The 10,425-nt window shown below is 36.5% G+C and overlaps 1 pseudogene across 1 annotated transcript; it reads left to right on the top strand.

Annotated features, from left to right (window-relative positions):
- Positions 1-200: 200 nt before the first annotated feature.
- Positions 201-1,774, top strand: LOC143636766 (protein BASIC PENTACYSTEINE1 pseudogene; annotated as a pseudogene). Its single transcript, XR_013154307.1, has 2 exons — positions 201-342; positions 783-1,774. The product of XR_013154307.1 is annotated as a protein BASIC PENTACYSTEINE1 pseudogene (transcript).
- The last annotated feature ends 8,651 nt before the right edge of the window (positions 1,775-10,425 follow it).

Genomic DNA, 10,425 nt, shown 5'->3' with positions numbered 1-10,425 from the left:
TGTTCCAAGCGTTATGAGACGTTTTCATCCTTGTAAAACGCCCATTATATTTGGTCTTGTGACTATTTACTCTTAGATGAATACAAAATAAAACTGAAAAAACAAAAACCTTAGTGGGCCGAGGCAAAAATAAGAGAGTTTTGACATGATGCAAGCTGCTGTACTTACAACAATACAGTTATCAGTTGTAATTGTTATTTAACCCTTTATTAAATGTCCATCAAACAACACCAGCCTCCATTTTAAGCCACCCCTTTTCCTTCCTTCTCTCTCTCCCATCTCTTTCTCTTTCTCTTTCCATCCTTCTCTCTCCTCTCTCCAGACCTGTTTTTACCCACACAAGTAAGTCCCATTCTCTCTATATCTCTCTCATATATACATACATATATATAAATCTTTATATATCTCTATTTATGTACCTCAATACCCGATCTTTGACTTTCTTGAAAATTTCCTTTCCAAGATCCAATTTTTAACTTTCTTGATCTGAAATTTAAATATGTTTTAATTAAATTAATAATCTTTTTTCATTCTTAATATTCTTAATAGATTTAATTTCATTTTTGTTAACTTTTTATTCACAGATCTGTAACAATTTAGTTAGATTCATTTTATGTGCCCTAGATTATTATTATTATTATTTTAAATTTGATCTAATTGTGTGTAATAATTGTTTAAAATTTATGGGTATTGATAATTTAGATTATTAATTGCATCATTTGTATCATCATGTGGTTATTGGATCTAAAAACATTTAATCTTTGTTGTGGGTGGATTTGTAGTAATGGATGATGATGGATTGAATATGAGGAATTGGGGGTATTATGAGCCTGTGTTTAAAGAACATATTGGCCTTCAATTAATGTCTCCATTTGGTGATAATAGTAACCGTGACGTAAAACCCTTCTTATCGGGCCGCGAAAGCCCGATAATGATAAACCCGAATGGCGGTGAGGCGGCTGCCTACAACCACCATTACCCGCTTGTCCCGACGCATTATATGCGGGATAGCTGGACTCATAGAGAAAGACTTCTTCATATGTTAGCCGTGAACCCGACATTCGTTCCGGACACTTCTGCTTCCAATTCGGCCCATTTTATGCCGTCGATGGACATTGATGGCGGTGATGATGGTGGTGACGGTGACGGTGATGATGATGGTGACGTTGGTGGGCCCGGGCCCGTGAAGAAGAGGTCAACGGGCCACGGCCAGGGCCCGAAACAGCCACGTGGCAAGAAACCAAAGAAAGTGAAAGAAGGCCCGAGTCAAACGGGCCCACGATCGAAAACTATGAGGCGGAATTTAGACGTGGTGATAGACGGGCTGGATATGGACATATCGGGAATCCCGATACCCGTGTGTTCGTGCACGGGCACGCCTCAACAATGTTATCGGTGGGGGTTGGGTGGGTGGCAGTCGGCTTGTTGCACGACGACTATTTCAATGTACCCGCTGCCGATGAGTACTAAACGACGTGGGGCCCGGATCGCGGGGCGGAAGATGAGTCAAGGAGCTTTTAAGAAGGTGTTGGAGAAGTTGGCTTCTGAAGGGTATGGTTTTGATAATGCTATTGATTTGAGGGGGCATTGGGCTAAACATGGGACTAACAAGTTTGTAACAATCAGATAAATTATCAAGTGTAGATACATGATACATCTAAGGTTGTTTTAAAGAGGCGTATTTGTGACTTGCCCATGAGGTTTTAAGGTTTTTTAAGGTTTAGACATATGGAATCTTATATTTGTTTTGATATATGAAAGATGATGTTTCTTGTTGACTCTTTTTAACTGTAGATTTAAAGATTCAGTTGATAATCTTTGTTGTCAATATATATGTTGAATCTGTGTGGGAATTAGGGATGAGCTCGGTATTATATCAATACCGATCTTGATTTTTTTTAAAACTTGGCACTGGTACTGAATATGCTCGGTTCGGTATCCATATCATAGGGAAAAATTCGGTATTAGTATCGATCCCGAATTTTCTTTGACATAACCCCATGCTTGACAAAAGTAAATTATATTTTTGAGTTTTTTAAGTCTAATTCATTTGATTAACCCATTTAATTAAATAGGTTGCATTAGGCTTATTATATTTTATTCGTTTACTAAACATGTTGTGTTTGGGTTGACATGTTTAAATCAATTGTGTTTGGGTTGATCGATTTAACCCGTAGTTGGTACATTAACTTGTTTATGACTTGTTCAATCCATATTTTAGCCCTCTATATGTTCTCTAAATTTACATATAGTGTTCGGGTTGACATGGTTAACACATTCAATTAAACATGTTGTGTTTGGGTTTATATGTTTAATTCATTTAACCGGGTCTTGTTTGGATTGACATGTTTAAACCATATAGTTAAACGAATCATGTTTGGATTGGCATGTCCACGTTTAGTTTGTTTAAGCTTCTGATTACATCCGCTAACCACTTTAACACGTTTACGACTTGGTTATACCCCACTCACATCACATTAACATGTTTACAATCCGGTAACTCCTATTTAATTAAGTTTGCAAGATCTTGAATGCCGGTTTCATATAACTGCTCGATTTTAGGACATTGGGATGCGTTGATAACGCCCATTTGTTTGCAAAACTCAAGATACTGAGACATATTTTCGCCTTGGACGATTGCTTTTTTCTAGAATGCTTAACATTGTTTTAGCTTCTGCCATTCCACCAGAATGTATATTCACAAGAACACAAATGATTCCATCACATATACGACTGTAAATATCAAAACTCTCTATCACAAGGCTATTCATTGCTTCGAGAACAAGCATGTTTGACCTTGCTAGATATCGCGGTTTGATTTGAAGCAATGTGTCAAGCAAAAGTTGAGGTTTTTGTAAACACACAAGATCTTGGACTAGGAGATGTTTTCCGGTTTCATTATCGTTTAGTTGTTAAGAAAATAATAATATAACCATCCATTTTTGCTCAAGGAAAGCATAATAAGACCGAGTAAATGCGTCAAAGCTCCATCGTTTTCCACTTCCTGAACGCCCGTGTTTGAAATTTGGTATATCGATTGACAACCGTTTAATCATAAGAACAACAGAGACATTGCAACAGAAAACTCCATGCATAAGCATGAGACCTTTTAGGGCCACCAAAGATATTCATCAGAAACAAGAATCCATGAAATCACACATTGTGTGTGATAGAAATCAATGCACGATTCATCATGGCTGGTGGCGTTGATAACGGCCTTTTCAATTTCAGGATTCCGGAGGTCGAATGATGAAACAATCTTGCTTTTAAAAGACTGTTTTTTATCTTTTAACGCCCCATAAATCTGTTCCAAATCCTCATCTTCTGTTCCAAATCGTCATGTTGATTTTCTTTCTTTTTTTGTTTGTTATTTCCATTTTTTCCCCTTCTGTGTTTTTAGTTTCTGGTTCCTAATGAAAATCTTATTCCTGATTTTGATATCATTTCTTGGATGGACATTGTTTCATCTTCCGAGAGTTACTCAGGAAAACTTAAAACTATCATCAAACATATATACTCATGTTTTGGTAATAATAAAAAGGAGAGAACTAACCCAATTAACTCTGGCGAAGAAGCTAGTGGTTTTCAATCTTAGTTTACTGGCGAAAAAGAAATTTTACGGCCGAAAACGTTTTCCTGGCGACCGGAGACGAACGGAGTTACGCTTCCGTTAAACGTGGATCGTTGGAAGCAAACATGTTAAAAAGTGGGGATGTCTTCGTTAGTTACCAACAACGATTAAAAGATGATTGTAGGGATTATTTATAATCAATATACCTTAATTGATTAAACATTAGTCTACCCTATTTGTTTTCCTTAGAAATATAGTTAATTAAAATCGTTAGCTGGGACTGACAACGATTAAAAGATGATTATAGGGATTATTTAAAACAATATACCTTAATTGATTACACATTAGTCTACCCTATTTGTTTTTCTTAAAAAAATAGTTAATTAAAATCGTTAATTGGGACATGATTAAAAAATGATTATAGAGATTATTTAAAACCAGTATACCTTAATGGTTAAATATTAGTCTACCCTATCTGTTTTCCTTAAAAAAATAGTTAATTAAAATTGATCTCTTGTTCTAGTAATTACCAAAATATCTTTAACTTTAATACTAACAAGTTTACGAGATAGATGATACAGTAGGGAGAAATAATAATATATGAACAGTATAAAGGAGGAGATTGTTCTATTCAGCCGTTCGTACCCAATACCAACGGGTTCCCCCACCCGCCACCTTGCAGAATAAGTATGCCCCGCTCTTTTTAATTAAGGGATATTAAATTTTAATAATTCGAATTTTGACTTATTAGCCGATATTAATCTTAACGTTAGAAATTCCCTATGTTAATCCTAACTTTCACCCTATTGACTTACATTGAGCATTTACCTAAAGAAGACTAACCCGGTTAGTTTTATGGGAAAAAATGTCATTTCTTCAAATTTGGGAGACAAATAAAAACGTAATTAAACTTCAAAGCCCATCGCCACCACTGCCGTCGCCGTCACCACTGCTACCGCCGCCGCCATTGTCCCTCCACCGCCATCGACGCCATCGTTGCCACCACCACTGTAACATCACGAAAATATCGGATCAAAAATGCCAAGTTTTCAAACTACAATGACCAATTTTGAAAAATCTGTTTTGTTAACCTATCGCGATACGCGATACCCAAAGAAAAAATGTCATCGCGTATCCCGTTGACGTGATCTGACAGACGATGACACGTGCCCCTCCACGTGTCTCCACGTGACGCTGCGTGTCCAGCCACGTGGCACACGTGACAAGCCTACTAGGTTACGCGACAAGCTTAGTCGCGACACGCGATAACCTCCATATAGGTCCATCGCTTATCGCTATCCAATAAAATATAATTAAATGATCCGTTAACCCATCGCTATACGATATGGATCCTTGGCAAGACCCATCGCGTATCGCGATGGGTAAGCTCGATCAGCCCTATAAATAGAGCCATCAGCTCATTCATTCATCATAACTCAAAAATCATATCTCACTAGAAATCTCTCATTACCTCATAAAGCATGCCCCACCCTCCTCGAAATTCGTGCCAAGAATGAAGTTTCCTCGAAGTACGTGCCATAAACCGACGACGTTGCCTCGAAGCACGTGCCACCAAAAGACAAGCCGACACCCCGCCTCGAAGTGTGTGCCGACAAAGTCCGACGATCGACGAGCCTCGTTTAGCTTGCAAGAAGTGTTGATCAAGATCCTCGATAAGTGTGCAAGCGTTGAGGTGCTGCCCGAGAGTCTAGATAATATAAGCCAACCAAGGTAGGGGTAATGCCTGAATAATGTATTAATATAATATTAAAAGGTTTAAACTCTAGTCGAGGGTATACTCGATACCTCGAGAATAAAACAAAAAGAAAATATAAATAAGAAATATGAATATATAATAATTCTTTGTTAAGTAATAAAAATATTATTTAAGTTTCTGAAATAATAAGTAAAGAAATAAAGTATACGCTTATTCGAGAAGAAGAAACGTAGTATTTAGAGAATTAAACAAGTAAAACTAAATGTTTAAAACTTGTTAAATAAAGAAAAGATATTTTGAACTAAAGGTTCGAATAGAAAATATATCGAGGTAAAGATTATACAAAATAGACTAAAGGTCTAAAGCTAGATTATTGATTTAGTAATAACGAAATGTTATACTTGTACTATAGGTCCGAGATAGCTAAAGAAAGACTAGCCGATCAGTGAAGTGAAGCTGATCGTTTACAAAGGTGAATACGCCCCAAACTTTTATAAGTTGTTTAATCGAGTTAAATTAAATTGATTACATGAGATTACGTATCTCTAAAACATTATGAACAAAAGTAATCGCTGGCCATCAGGCTGTCGTGTACGTTTGTTTGGATTTTTACATATGTGGTAGACGGTGGTCACACCGCGCCACACCTGGTTATATGCCTCCGCCACGATGGGCCGGACCTAAGTTATGTCTGAGAGAGGGTAATCATGTGTATACTGATGGTAGCTAAGTAATATCGAACGCTGCGGTATTTTCTGAGCGGTTTCGAATAGTGCTTAAGTTTATAATTGTGATTTAAGTTTTAACTTGATTATTCCTAAGCCACGATGGGCCGAGACATAAGTTATGTCTCGAGTGGTAATTAAGTAAATAAAATATTTTTGCGTCAGCTTATTCACCAGCATGTGTTGCTGACGTATTTTCAAATTGTTTTACAGGTAATGAAGATTAGACTCTTGGGAAAGAAGAAGTGACCACTAGGCGATCTGATGGTTCAGATCATTTTCTTAAAACATTAAATATGTAAATGGTGGTTTGATAAACAAGTAATCTTTTGTAACATTAAACGGGTATTTTATAATCCTGTGTTTTATGTAAATATTAATATTTTAGTCCACACAAATATATTTCCCCATTAACCCGTAACTCTGATTTAATTACAAAAACGGTACTATTTGTCGGTCACACGCCTAGGCCCAAGATGGGGGTGTGACAACTACCACCAACACCACCACCACCACTATATATTACTTAATAATATATATTTTCAAACTCTCCTTTCATAAACCCATAATCTGCATAGTGGTTGTGTAACACCCCAGCCCGGTTAGGGCTGACATGTCACTCGATACGGTAATTACTGACATTAAAAGCATTTTCATTAAAGCCTTAACCCTAATTGAAAACCGCACAACGGTCCAAAAACATTCAAATTAAGAGTATTTGACAAAACAAAAATAAATTAAAGTTGTTTAACTCAAAAGAATTTATTTAGTTCCTCGATTTCTTCTAGCCTTTTACTTTTACTCTCTTATCACACATTCCCATGGTTCCCTTGAGTACCTGTAACAAATACAAGAAAACACAAAACAAGAAACACGACTGAGCCAAAAATTGCCCAGTAACGGAGAAAACAATAGCAATTACAATAAACGATGAAGAATGATACGATAAGATAACGATCAAAGGAAAATTATGCGAGCCGATAACAGTAGCAATACACTGAACTATCAGTTATGAATCAATACAATAACAATCTATTATGGAAATACCCATGTGAGCTAGTATCAATAACAGTAACAGTAACAATACAATATGTACATTAGCTGCAGACTAATGCACCAATAATTAAGTGAGATAGGAATGTGGGCACACACACCTAACCATCTCATTCCAGTAACAGTTTACCTAGGATCGATCCATACGCCTCTTAATAATCAATAAGTGCTCTCATCGCACAATAAAAAAATAGAGACGCTGTGACTAATCGCTCTGCCACAGATAGAGCACGTCAAAGGTGCCTCGATTGACGCCCTATGTCCCATAGGTGGATGTGCTCGGGTATTGAGATCAATGAAACAATATATTTTCAATAAACAATAATATATATAATAACCATATAAACGATTCAATAACTATAATCAATGATCAATAGGAACATGCGATAATGAGGCTAAAGGATTGATCTATCGCATGCATGACAACTTCACTTATCAATTTAACAATGATCAATCTAACAATTTGTAATAAATAGAGAAACGAAACTATTTAATAACGGTGGCATGATACTATGAAACAACTCAATAACTATAACGCAATTAACAAATTAAGGACCCATATACTGTGAGAGCAAAGACACCTATGACGCTACAAGTGCAAGACCACGAAGTCCGTACACTATGAGATCGAGAAAAAGCAATAATATGCTATAATTTAAATACCACAGAATCCATACCTTATAAGCGAATGACGATAACCGTAAGAAAACTTAAACTTGATTAAACGTCAAGAGATCCTACATAATTTATCGTAACCGTATTATTCACTCATTTGGTATGCTTTGTATTGAAAAATCTTGTGATGCCCATAATTTAATAAAAGAGGTAGATATGACTAAATATTTTCCAATGCTACGGTTTCCATATTATCATTAGTGTTATAAGTTTTTAAACATTATTTGGTACTAGTGCACGCCATATATTTTTCCATGAACCAATTAACAATTAGATTACCTAAACATATCGTTAAAACACATATACTATTAACTCGACTCTAGCATATTACAACGTTTTCATAATTAATTTTCATTCCCTGTTAGGTTATTAATTAAAGATATTAAAAAGAAACATGATTTAGAAAATATAAAGTATGGCAAAGAGGCAGATGAACTCATGGTGTAGTAATCAGATTTAAACACACTTGGACTTATGGTGTGCTTCGGTATGTCGGATCTGGTTGGGCGACGAGACCCTCCAAAACCTGTTTGTCAAAAACTTTCTTCATCTTTTAATTTATAAGTCGAAATTTTGATAACTAATCGTTCAAATTTATAGAAATAAAATGAACAACATGAATCGATCGTGTCTAAAGCTGTTAACTTCCTGGTGGCGTCTTAACGCGGAATAGCAGGAAGCGGTCGTCGAGCGCAGCGGTGCGTGTCTACGGAGGCGTTGGTGACTATTGCTGGCTATGGTTGTGTCCGGCAAGGCAGTTAAGGTTGGCGGCGGTTTCTCCGGTTGTCTTGCGAATCAACAGAGGGTGATGAGAGGAGAGAATTGATTCTTGACAGATTTAAGGGGAGAGTGCATTGGTTTAAAGGAAACAATTATTTTTTATGATCCCCTGATTGTTTGTAAAGGATTCTAAAACCCGTGTTTTACGCCGTTGAAGGTTTATAAGAAAAGGAAGTCGCGTCATCGTTGCTCAGAGATTGAAAGGGTTGAAGCAGCACAAATAATTTCATTTCTCTCTCTTTCTTTTTATATAGTTGTTAGGGATGGCAATGAAACCCGAATCCGATGTGAAAACCCGAAACCCGACATAAATGAGACGGGTAATACCTGACCCATTAGGGTTTGGGATTAGTTTTGAAATTTTTCGCGGGTTTGGGACGGGTTTGGGATTTCTAATATACCTGATTACCCGATAACATAAACTCATTTACCCGATTATATACCCGATGTACCCGATATAACTTATTATATATATATATATATATACTATATACCATATATATTGTTTGCCAAAACATGTTTATGTCAATTATTTGAGACATTTTATGTTTATGGTAACCATCTTTGTAATCCATTAGTTATATTTTGTCAAAACCCGGTAAAAACCTAGCGAGTTGTATACCCCACGAGTATTTTTATCAAAACCCGATAAGAAACCCGAAACCAGACGGGAAAACCCGAAACCCGACGGGTAATTACCCGATTAAAACCCGACGGGTTTGGGACGGGTTTGGGATGGACTTCATAACCGAGTATGGGTTTTGGAAATACCTAAACCCGATCCAAACCCGACCCATTGTCATCCCTAATAGTTGTTTACTTATTTAATATATTCCCTTTTCATTTGTCGGTGGAGACGTAAGCTTCTTTTATTCCATTTGATTTCATTTGCTAATAGATATTCATGCCATTCATTTAGTTGTGACACATGACGTATATGTATAATATGCTTGTTAATTGTTATAAAGTATTTATATTTAATTTAGATATTTAGACAGTTAGTGTTCGATGCATTGAAATCCTACATAGTAATTTGTTGCGATACTTTATTGTATTTATTATATTAGGGTTTTCAAATTTTCGGATATAACAAGTTGTGGCTGCGATGGTGGCGGCAATGGCGGAAGTGGTGGCCACGGCAGAGGCGGCGGCGGTGGGACGATGGATGTGGTAGGACGATGGTGGTGGTGGCGGAGGAGACGGCGGGTGGTTTTGAAGTTTAATGACCTCTTTCATTTGTCCCCCAAACTTGAAGAAATGACATTTTTTGTCCTAAAACTAACCGGGTTAGTCTCTATTAGGTAAATGCTTGATGAAGGCTAATAGGATGAAAGTTGTGATTAACATAAAGAATTTCTTAAGTAAGAATTAATATCGGCTAATATGCCAAAGTTTAGATTATTAAAATCCAATATTCCTTTAATTAAAGCTTGAAAATTGACATACAATCTTTTAAATAAGTGTGAATAAGGGTTGAGAGTTCTCTAAAGCTTGTAATAACTAATAAGAGTTAAATTAATATACACTCCATATTTGAGGTCTACGTTTAAAATGTTGTATGATTGAGTTTTGTGGTTTTTATTTCATATCCAACTAGTGTTTTACCCGATGCAACGAATAGTAAAAGCCAAGCGTTGTCAGTCGCAGGTGTTAAGGCGGAGGCGGTAAGTTGGCGCAAATTCTTTTGGTTCTGATTATGTGTGTTATTGTACTAGAACTAAAACCAAAATAAAAAATAATAATAAAATTTGAGGTGAACCAATGGGCGGCATCGGCCAATAAAACTTGGGTGATCGTTGTTGATCCCGGGCATTGAGGCAATGTGTATACGCAAATTCGGTTAGTTTATGTTACATTCGTGACGGTACTGGAACTAAAACAAACAAAATAGATATTGTGTCGAT

The sequence above is a fragment of the Bidens hawaiensis genome, unplaced genomic scaffold (assembly GCF_021521415.1).
Source record: "Bidens hawaiensis isolate Kalapana, Puna unplaced genomic scaffold, B.hawaiensis_p1.1 tig00008043_1, whole genome shotgun sequence".
Classification (NCBI taxonomy): domain Eukaryota; kingdom Viridiplantae; phylum Streptophyta; class Magnoliopsida; order Asterales; family Asteraceae; genus Bidens; species Bidens hawaiensis.
Note: the sequence above shows the minus strand (reverse complement) of the source record. Positions and strands in the feature narration are given on the sequence as shown.